Source organism: Mustela putorius, unplaced genomic scaffold (genome assembly GCF_011764305.1).
Source record: "Mustela putorius furo isolate JIRA1106 unplaced genomic scaffold, ASM1176430v1.1 tig00001114_pilon_pilon_pilon, whole genome shotgun sequence".
NCBI lineage: Eukaryota > Metazoa > Chordata > Mammalia > Carnivora > Mustelidae > Mustela > Mustela putorius.
Genome location: NW_025421575.1, coordinates 686,268 through 698,525, shown reverse-complemented (window position 1 = coordinate 698,525; position 12,258 = coordinate 686,268).

Below are 12,258 nucleotides of genomic sequence, written 5' to 3'. Positions count from 1 at the left end.
ATATTAATAGGATTTTCTGCAGGGTCTTCTCCTAAGAGTTTTATAGTTTTACCTTATAATTTTAGGTATTTAATGTATTTTGAGTTAATTTGTGTATATGCTATAAGTTAAAGATCTAATTTTATTCTTTTACATGTGGCTATCCAGTTTTTCAAGCACATTTGTGGGGGAAAAAAAACAACCTGTCTTTTCCCCCATTGATTGGCAACTTTGTCAAAAATCAATTAATCACATATGTGAGGATTTATTTCTGGGATTTTATCCTATCCTATTGCTCTTTATGTCTGTCCATAACACCTATACCATACTGTTTCACATACTGTAGCTTTGTGGTATGTTTTGAAGTTCAGAATTCCGAGTCCCCCAGATTTATTCATTTCTTTCATTATTGTTTGCACTAACATGGGTCTTCTGAGATTTTACATAAATTTTAGGATAGGTTTGTCTATTTCTACAAAGAGAGTCATTGAAATTCTGATATGGATTACATTGAGTCTAGATTATTTGGGTTAGTATTCTCATCTTTTTAAAAAAAGATTATTTATTTATTTATTTGACAGAGAGAGATCACAAGTAGGCAGGCAGAAGGGGGGGCGAAGTAGGCTCCCCACTGAGCAGAGAGCCCAATGCAGGGCTCTATCCCAAAACCCTGAGATTATGACCTGAGCGGAAGGCAGAGTCTTAACCCACTGAGCCACCCAGGAACCCCAGATAGTATTCTCATCTTGACAATATTAAACCTTCCAATCCATAAACACAAGATGTCTTTGCAGTTATTTAGGTCTAATTTAATTTCTTTCAGGAATGTTTTATAGTTCTTAGTGTACAAGTCTTTTGCCTCCTTGGCTAGATTTATTTCTAATGATTTAATTTTTAATTAATTTACTTTTTACAGGTTTTACTTAGGAAAGTAAGCACCAAACACATTCACATTTTTTAAGCAAATGACAAAGACCCAGCTTTCCAGTTTTCACTTTTTTAAACATAAGCTTAATGTTACATATTTAAACAATTGTTAAAACTTGCTAGGTTGGCAGTATTCATACACAATGAGAAAAATCCTCAATTTACATTAAATCAGACATGTGTTACAATTAATACACTATTTTTCACTACTAAATACTAAAAATAATTGAAATTATTTTTGTGTAAAATGCTTCTTGGCCATATTAACTTCACAGAACACTGACACTACTTAACTCACATTTCAAACAATGGAAAAGCAGGTCTGTGCTGGTGTTAGTGAATGAAAGTGTCAGGGCCACCTTGTATTACATTTACTAAAAAAGCAAATTACAAACAACAATTTACAACAATCTCAAAGATAAAATATGCTACTATCAGGTAGTACCAAAAATAAACTCAAAAGTCTATAACAAATAGGGCCTCTGATGAGCTATTTTTAAAAACTTTAGATGAGGTGCACTTATACTGAGAGCTGAATTCTTTTGAAATCCTCAAAAAACATTCCTGTTAACCTGCAAATAGTACTTGTTATAGTTTAACATTTCTGTTAAATGTATGCATTGAATTACTTGTTACCCAAGCATAGCTGCTGCTCCTGCCATTTATTCTTAAGGACCTTAACTGGCCCTCTTTAATTTCTTTATTGAGAATGTTTGACAATTCTCTTTGTAGTGATTTCTCTGCTGTGAACCATTTTAGTAGAAGTTGACATAGATTTGAAGTTGCTCATCTGACTACCACCAAATGACATGGAAGAAAATGAAGTGAGCCCCTTCATTTCTGACCTAGTAAACCAAAGGAAGTAAATCCTGAATCAAATGGGAAAAAAAAAAAAAAAACCTCCAAAAAATGGAAGAAGAATGGAAAATGGTGTCTTCCACCACAAAATGTCCTGAAAAAGTCATCTTGATTGTGGATGTGAAGCCAAATCAAGCAGACTATCAAAATTACTTCCATTTTCACCTCCATAATTTAATCTTTCTTGACATATTTGTCATAGATGTCCCATTCTTTTAGTATCTGTTAATGCCTTACATGCCTCAGCTACTTGTTTGAATTTTCTCTCTGCTTCTTCTTTATTCTTGGAATTTTTATCTGGATGTCACTTCAGTACCAGTATTCAATATGCCTTTTTAATATTCTTGGCTGAGGTATGTCTCTGCACGCCTAGTACTTCATAGTAATTCACATGTTTTAAGAGGCTGTTGGAATAAGTCTGAAGATGCAGGAGTAATTAGTAGAAAGGAGGAAAAATGCAGTGGCAGCCTGGGCCTCCCCTTGGTTCTGGCATGACTGCTCTGGTGAAAGTGTCAGAGGGCACAGCTTCTCCTGCTTTACTCTCCTTAGATCTAGTATTTTAAAATATTATTATAAGTGGAACTGCATTTTTCATTTTTGGAATATTTGTTGTTGGTGTATAGAAATATAAGTGATTTTTATATGTTGATTTGTACTCTCCAAATTTAAATAATTTGTTTTTTGGTTCTAGTAGCTTCTAGTGGATTCTTTAGGGTTTTCTAAAAATTGGATCATATAGTCTATGAATATAGGTAGTTTTACTCCTTCATTTCCAATTCTGATGCCCTTTCCTTCTTTCTTTTCTAACAGCTCTGACTAGTACTTCTGGTAAAACACTGAATTGCAAAGGGCGAAGGTGGGCATCTTTAGCTAGTGAACTTAGGAGTATAGTTTTCATAGTTTTACCATTGAATATGATGTTAACTGTGGGGTTCTCATAAATGCCCTTTCTTATATTGAGATATTTTCCCTCTGTTCCCAGTTTTCTGAAAGTGTGTATCACAAAAGCATGTTGGATTTTGTTAAATGCTTCCCTAAATCAATTATGATGATTGTGAGGTGAAAGAAATTGAGGAAGACACAAAGAAATGGAAAAATGTTCCATGCTCGTGGATTGGAAGAACAAATATTGTGAAAATGTCTATGCTACCTAGATCAGTCTACACATTTAATGCAATCCCTATCCAAATACCATCAATTGTTTTTCAAATAAATGGAACAAATAATCCTAAAATTTATATGTAACAAAAAGAGACCCCAAATAGCCAGAGAAATGGTTGAAAAAGAAAACCAAAGTTGGTGGCATCACAATTCCAGACTTCAAGCTCTATTACAAAGCTGTAATCATCAAAAAAGTATGGTACTGGCACGAAAACAGACCCACAGATCAATGGAACAGAATAGAGAGCCCAGAAATAGACCCTCAACTCTATGGTCAACCAATCTTTGACAAAGCAGGAAAGAATGTCCAGTGGAAAAAAGACAGTCTCTTCAACAATTGGTGTTGGGAAAATTGGACAATCACACGCAGAAGAATTAAACTGGACCATTTCCTTACACCACACACAAGAATAGACTCAAAATGGATGAAAGACATCAATGTGAGACAGGAATCCATCAAAATCCTTGAGGAGACCACAGGCAGCAACCTCTTCAACCTCAGCCGCAGCAACTTCTTCCTAGAAACATCACCAAGGGCAAGGGAAGCAAGGGAAAAAATGAACTATTGGGACTTCATCAAGGTCAAAAGCTTCTGCACAGCAAAGGAAACAGTCAGCAGAACCAAAAGACAACTGACAGAATGGGAGAAGATATTTGCAAATGACATATCAGATAAAGGGCTAGTATCCAAAAATCTATAAAGAACTTACCAAACTCAACAACCCAAAGAACAAATAATCCAACCAAGAAATAGGCAGAGAACATTTCTGCAAAGAAGACATCCAGATGGCCAACAGACATATGAAAAAGTGCTCAACACCACTTGGCATCAGGGAAATATAAGTCAAAACCACAGTTAGATACTACCTCACAACAGTCAGAATGGCTAAAATTAACCAGTCAGGAAACAACAGGTGTTGGTGAGGATGCAAGCTGGTGCAGCCACTCTGGAAAATAGTATGGAGGTTCCTCAAGAAGTTGAAAATAGAGCTACCCTATGACCCAGCAATAGCACTACTGGGTATTTACCCTAAAGATACAAATGTAGTGATCCAAAGGGGCACATGCACCCAAAGGTTTATAGCAGCAATGTCCACAATAGCCAAACTATGGAAAGAACCTAGATGTCCATCAAGAGATGAATGGATAAAGAAGATGTGGTATAATGGAATGGAATGTGGTATAATGGTACAATGGAATACTATGCAGCCATAAAAGAAATAAAATCTTGCCATTTGCAATGACGTGGATGGTACTAGAGGGTATTATACTGAGCGAAATAAGTCAATCAGAGAAAGACAATTATCATATGATCTCACTGATATGAGGAATTTGAGAGGCAGGGCAGGGGTTGTGGGGGGTAGGGAGGAAAAATTGAAACAAGATGGGATTGCGGAGGGAGATAAACCATAAAGGCCTCAATCTTAGGAAACAAATGAGGGTTTCTGGGGGTTGTGGCAGGGGGATAGGATGGCTGGGTTATGGACAGTGGGGAGGGTATGTGCTATGATGAGTACTGTGAATTGTGTAAGACTGATGATTCACAGACTTGCACTCCTAAAGCAAATAATACATTATATGTTAATAAAAAAGATGATCATGAGGATTTCTTTCTTTGTTCTATTTATCTGATATCTTACATTGATTGATTTCCTTTTTGAAACACCCTTGGCATAGCTGAGATAAATTCCACTTGGTCATGGTGAAGGATCCTTTTTAATATGTTACTGGATTTGGTTTGCTAATATTTTGTTGAATACTTTTGCATCTATATTCATAAAGTATATTGATTTGCAATTTTCTTTCTTATAGTGTCATTTTAAAGATTTATTGAGAGAGAGGGAGCGAAGGGGCAGAGGGAGAGGAAGGAAGAGGATCTCCAGCAGACTCCCCACTGAATGAGGAACCCCACAATCCCACCACCCCTAGATCATGACCTGCTAAAACCAAGAGTCAGACGCCCAACTCGCTGAGCCACTCAGGCGCCCCTCCTGTAGTGCTTTTATTTGGCCTTGGATCAGAGTAATGCCAGCCTTATGGGATAAGTTAGCAAGTGTCCTCTTCTCTTGAATTTTTTGAAAGAGTGCTAAAAGTACTAGTATTGTATCTTCTTTAAATGTTTGGCAGAAATCACCAGTGAAGTTATTTAACTGAGGATTTTATTTTCTTGGGGGGTTTTATATTAGTTATTCAATCTCTTTATTTGTCTATTGAGATGAATGTGTCTGTTTTTCTGTTATCTAATTTGTTGGTGTGCAATTTTTCATATTGTTTTCTTATAACTCACTTAATTTAAAGTTATTAGTAATGATGCCACTTAGTTATTTGTATCTTCTCTTTCTTTTCTCAGTCTAGCTAACCATTTGGTGATTTTTTTCTTTTCAAGGATCATCATTTTATTTCATTCATTTTCTTTATTGTTTGCTTAGTCTTTATTTTGTTTATCACTACTTTAGTCTTTATTATTTCCTTTTTTTCTGTTAGCTTTGGGATAGTTCAGTCTTTCTTTTCTGATTCCTTCAGGGATGAAATAAAGTTATTGATTTGAGATCTTTATTCTTTTTTGATGTAGACATTCACAACTATAAATTTCCCTCTAAGAACTATTTCGTCTGCATCCCATCATTTTGATGTGTTGTGTTTTCATTTACACTTGTCTCTAAGTATTTTCTAATTTCCCTTGTGAATCATTCCTTTACCCACTGATTGCTTAAGAGTGTGTTGTTTAATTTTAATATATTTGTGAATTTTTTAGTTTCTTTTGTTATTGATTTCTAACTTCATCCTGTCATGGGCAGTTAATATATTTTGTATCACATCCTTCTTTTTACTTCAATTGAGACTTGTGGTTTACTATGTACTCTATCCTGGAGAATGTTCCATGTGTGTTTCACATGTGTGAGAAAATGTTTATTCTCCTATTCTTTTTTTAAATATTTTATTTATTTATTTGAGAGAGAGACAGTGAGAGAGAGCATGAGCGAGGAGAAGGTCAGAGAGCGAAGCAGACTCCCCATGGAGCTGGGAGCCTGATGTGGGACTCAATCCCGGGACTCCGGGATCATGATCTGAGCCGAAGGCAATCGTCCAACCAACTGAGCCACCCAGGCGTCCCTATTCTCCTATTCTTGAGTTGAGTGTACTTTATTTATCTGTTAGGTTTATTTGGCCCATGAGTTGTTTGAGCTTTCTCTTTCTTTACTTATCTACTCTGTGGTTGCTCTATCCATTATAGAAAGTAGAGTATTGAAGCCTCCTACTTCTTATTGAAGAATGTCTGTTTCTCCCTTCAATTCTGTTCACTTTTGCTTCACATTTTGAGGATCTGTTATTAGGAGATAATTGTTACATCTTCCTCATACAGATGGCCAACAAACATATGAAAAGGTGTTCAACATCACTAATGATCAGAGATATGCAAATCAAAACCACAATGAGATTTTACCTCATGCCTGTCAGAATGGCCAGAATCAAACAAACAAGAAATAACAGGTGTTGGCAAGGATGTGGAGAGAAAGGAACCCTTAGTAGGAAAGTCAGCTGGTACAGCCAAGTGGAAAACAGTATGGGGTTTCCACAAAAAATAAAAATATAAATACCTTATGATCCAATAATACCACTACTGGGTACTTATTTAAATTAAATTAAAACACTAATTTGAAAAGATAAATACACCCCTTTGTTTACTGCAACATTATTTACAGTAGCCAAAATATGGGAGTAATCCAAGTAGAAAATGTGGTATGTATTTATATACGTACACACACATGCACACACACACACACACACACACAGGAATAAAAGTAACAGCATAAGAAATATATTCAATGATATTTTCATAGTGTTGTATGAGGACAGATGGTATCAATTTTTTAGAAGTTTTTATTTAAATTCCAGTTAGTTAACATACAGTTAGTATGTTGGTTATATCAGTTTCAAGGGTACAATTTAGTGATTCAACGCTTAATAACAACACCCAGTGCTCAGCACAACACGTGTACTCCTTGACCCCTATCACCCACCCCCCCACCCACCTCCCTTCTTTATAGTTAGGAGTCTATTTCTTTCTTTCTTTCTTTTTTAAAGATTTTTTATTTATTTATTTGACATAGAGCACAGGCAGTGGTAGTGGGAGAGAGAGAAGCAGGCTTCCTGCCAAGCAGAAAGCCCGATGTGGGGCTCGATCCCAGGACCTTGGGATCATGACCTGAGCCAAAGGCAGATGCTTAACAACTGAGCCACCCGGGAACCCCAGGAATCTATTTCTGGGTTTGCCATTCTCTCTCTCTCTCTCTTTTTCCTTTGCTCATTTGTTTTGTTTCTTAAATTCCACATATGAGTGAATTTGTCTTTCTCTGACTTATTTCACTTAGCACTTAGCATAATGCTCTCTAGCTTCATCCATATAGTACAAATGGCAAGATTTCATTCTTTTTTATGGCTGAGTAATATTCATATTCATATATATGTATACATATATATGTGAATACATACACCATATATATGTAAATATATATATATGAATATATGCACCACAACTTCTTTATCCATTCATCAGTTTTGGACTCCTTCCACATTTTGGCTATTGTGGACATTGCTGCTATAAACATTGTGGTGCACATGCCACTTTGAATCAGGATTTTTGTATCCTTTGGGTAAATACCTAGTAGCGCAATTGCTGGGTCATAGGGTAGCTCTATTTTTAATATTTTGAGGCACCTCCATACTGTTTTCCAGAGTGGCTGCACCAGTTTGCATTCCCACAAACAATGTTAGAGGGTTCCCTTTCTTGACATCCTCACCAACATCTGTTGTGTCTTGTGTTGTTCGTTTAAGCCATTCTGACTAGACATTTTTTCTTATTGTCTCTCTTTCTTCTCCTCTTTGATCATTTATTTCTTAAATTCCACATATTAGTGAAATCAAATGGTATTTGTCTTTCTCTGGTTGGCTAATTTGACTTAGCATTATAGTCTCTAGATGCATCCATGTTGTTGCAAGTGACAGGATTTAATTAATTTTCATAGTTGAATGGTATTCCATTATATATAATATATATAATAATGTAATTATTGGAATATGGAAATAATGGAATATATATAATGGAATAATGGACTACTATGCAGCTGTCAATATTACACACACACACACACACACACACACACACACACATATCTCACATCTTCTTTATCCATTCATCAATCCATTTACACTTGGACTACTTTTATAGCTTGGCTATTATAAATAAAGCTGCAGTAAACATATAGGACTTTGATTTAGTGTTTTCACATTCTTTGCATAAATACCCAGTAGTGTGATTAATGGATCATATGGTAATACTATTTTAACTTATTGAGGAACCATGATACTGTTTTCCACAGTGGCTGCACCAGTTTGCATTCCTACCAACAGTTCACAAGGGTTCCCCATTTCTCCATATCCTTGCCAACATTTGTTTCTTGTGATTCAATTTAGCCATTCTGACAGAGGTGAAGTGATACCTCATTGTGGTTTTGATTTGATTTCCCTGATGATGAGTGTTGTTGAGCATCTTTTCATCTGTTTATTGGACATATGTTTGTCTTCTTTGGAGAAATGTCTGTACATGTCTTCTTCCCATTTTTACCTGGATTATTTGTGTATTTGGTGTTGGTTTGGTGTATATGTTTTATTTTTTTTTTTAAGATTTTATTTATTTATTGTTAGAGAGAGAGAGCACAGGCAAACAGAGTAGCAGGCAGAGGCAGAGGGAGAAGCAGTCTCCCTGCTGAGCAAGGAGCCCAATGTGGGACTCGATCCTAGGACCCTGGGATCATGACCTGAGCCGAAGGTAGCTGCTTAACTGACTGAGCAACCCAAGCATCCATGTTCTTTTTTTTTTTTTTTTAATTTAATTTCTTCAGTGTCCCAAGAGTCATTGTTTATGCACCACACCCAGTGCTCCATGCAATACGTGCCCTCCTTAATACCCACCACCAGGCTCACCCAACCCCCCCACCCCCACCCCTCCAAAACCCTAAGTTTGTTTCTCAGAGTCCACAGTCTCTCATGGTTCTGTATACATTCTTTCTAAAAAAAAAAGGGGGGGGGGTATTTTATTTATTTATTTATCAGAGAGAGAGAGCACAAGCAGGGAGAACAACAAGCAGAGGGAGAAACAGGCTCCCTGCAGAGCAAGGAGCCCAGTTTAGGGACCTGATCCCAGGGCCCTGGGATCTCGACCTGAGCCATAGGCAGACAAACAACTGAGCCACCCAGGCATCCCTATAAGTTCTTTATATATTTTGGATACTAATGCTTTATTGGTTATGTCATTTGCAAATATCTTCTTTGTCTTTTTTATTTTAGTCATTCTATCAATTAGTCTTTATTCATCCTCCTGTTAGGTGATGTATCACACTGATTTATTTGCAAATGTTGAGCCACCTTTGTGTCCCTAGAATAAATCCTACTTGATGATGTGAGATGATTTTTTAATGTATTGTTGAATTCAGTTTGCTAATATTTTGTTGAGGAATTTTGCTTCTATGTTCATTGGTTATTGGCCTATAGTTTTATTTTTTAATTTTTTTGGATCATCTGTCTTGTTTTGGTGTTAGACAAATGTCTTCATATAATAAATTTGGGAGTTTTCCTCCCTTTTCTCTCTTGGAATAGTTTGAGGATAAACATAGACTCTTCTTTAAGTGTTTGGTAAAATTCATTAAATTTTGGTCTTAGAATTTCATCTGGTCCTGGACTTTTGTTTTTTGGGAGTTTCATATTCTCTTAAAATCCTTTGTGTTTCTGTGATGTTGTTATTTCTCCTTAATTTCTCATTTTAGTTTTTTGAGTCCTCTCTCTTTTTTCCTTGATGAGTCTGGCTAAAGTTTTATCAATTTTGTTGAACATTTCAAAGAACTAGCTCTTTGGTTTCATTGATCTTTTCCATTTTTCTTCATCTCTATTTCATATCTCCTCAAATCTTTATTATTTCCTTTTCTCTACTACCTTTGGATCTTTTTCATTTTTTAAAAAATTTATTTATTTATTTTAGGGTGACAGAGAGAGAGACAGCAGGGAAGGGATAGAAGAAGAGAATCTCAAGCAGACTACACCCTGAGCACAGATCCCAAAATGGGGCTCGATTCCATGACCCTGAGATCATGGCCTGAGCCAAAACCAAAAGTCGGATGTCCAACTGACCAAGCCACCCCGACACCCTTATTCATTCTTTTTTTCTACCTCCTTGAGGTTTAACATCAGGTTGTTTGTTGGAGATTTTTCTTGTTTTTTGAAGTATGTCTGTATTGCTCTAATCTTTCTTCTTAATGCTGATTCTGTTGCATTCTAAAGGTTTTGTACCATTGTGTTTTCACTTTCATCTAAGAAATCTTAAAAATTTCTTCTTTGATTTGTTGGTTCACCCATTGTTTAGTAGCATTTTGTTTAGCTTTCATATATTTTTGTTCCTTCCAGATTTTTTTTTTAAAGATTTTATTTATTTATTTGACAGAGAGAAATTACAAGTACACTGAGAGGCAGGCAGAGAGAGAGAGAAGGAAGCAGGCTCCCTGCTGAGCAGAGAGCCCGATGCGGGACTCGATCCCAGGACCCTGAGATCATGACCTGAGCCGAAGGCAGCGGCTTAACCCACTGAGCCACCCAGGCGCCCCCCAGATTTTTTCTTGTAATTGATTTCTAGTTTCAAACTGTTGAGGTCAGAAAGGATGCTTATTTCAATTTTTTAAAATTTATTGAGAATTATCTTGTTCCCTAACATATGATTTCTCCTGGAGAATGTTCCATGTGCACTTGAAGTTAATATGTATTCTTCTATATTTTTATTGAATGTTCTGTATATATTTGTGAGGTCATTCTGTTCTAATGTGTTGCTCAAAGCCACATTTTCCTTACTGATTTTCTGTCTGGATTATCTATCCATTGATGTAAGTAGAGTGTTAATGCCGACTACTGTGGGAGGACACAATAAGGCTTGAGACAAGGACCAAACCAGGCCCTGACTTGTGCCTCCTTTAAAGTCTGAATAGCCTAACAAAAGGTTTAGGATGGGTAAAGTTTAGTAGCACTGAGAAAGGGTCTGTTCTATGTGTTGTGCACTCACCTACGTGACTTCCCACATGCTTGCTAAACAACTGAGAACAATTTGGTTGGGGTCAAAAGTTCGTTGCTGGTCCTTGCTGCCCTAATAATGCTCATAAATTACTTTCAGGTTTGCTGTATCAATATAGAACAATTGTACTAGCATCAGCCGTTTGGCGTCACGAGGTCTGCTTATCGTTAAGTGTAAAACTTATTATGGGAACTCGTGGCTGTTTAACTGGACACAGGTGTATTGTTTCTCCTATCACTATATATATGGCCTTAATGCTTTGAATAAACTTAGCACTGTGCTCCTCCTGCCCCCATCTCTTTGTCTCTTAACTTCTTTTCTTCATTCTCTTACCCTCATGTTCCTGGTCGATTTGTCGCGCTGGCCGTGACACACTACTATTATTGTATTACTGTTAATTTCTATGTTTATATCTCTTCACATTTCTTTATTTCTCATGGTGTTCCCATGTTTTTTGCATAGATATTTACAGTTGTTTTATTTCTTTCTTCATTTGATCCCTTCATCATAATGTACCACCATTCTCTCTTGCTATAGTCTTTGTTTTAAAGTCTGTTTTGTGTGATATAAGTAATGCTACCCCAGATTATTTTGTTTCGCTTCCTTTTGCATGGTGTATGGTTCTCTACCCCTTTTAGTCTGTGTGTGCCTTTAGATCTGAAGTGTGTCTTCTGCAGGCAGCATATAGATGTGTTTTTTTTTCCTTTTCTTATCTTTTTCTACTTTTTAAAAATTAGTTTCAGGTGTACAATGTAGCAATTCAGTGTTTCCATACAATACCCAGTGCTCATCACAAGTGCACTCCCTATCCCCATCACCTATTTAACCCACTTACCCATCCACCTCCCCTCTAATAGCTATCAGCTTATTTTCTATGATTAAGATTCTGTTTCTTCTTTCTCTCTCTCTTTCTCTCTAACACACACACACACACACACACACACACACACACACACACACACATTTCCTCCCCACCACATGCTCGTTTGTTTTGTTTCTTAATTCCACCTATGAGTGAAATCATATAGTATTTGTCTTTCTCTGACTGGCTTATTTTGCATAGCATAATACTCTCCAGCTCCAGCCATGTCATTGCAAATGACAAGATTTCATTCTTTTTTATGGCTGAGTAATATTCACAAGCACACACACACACACACACACACACACCACATCTTCTTTACCCATTCATTAGTCAATGGACACATGGGCTGTTTCCA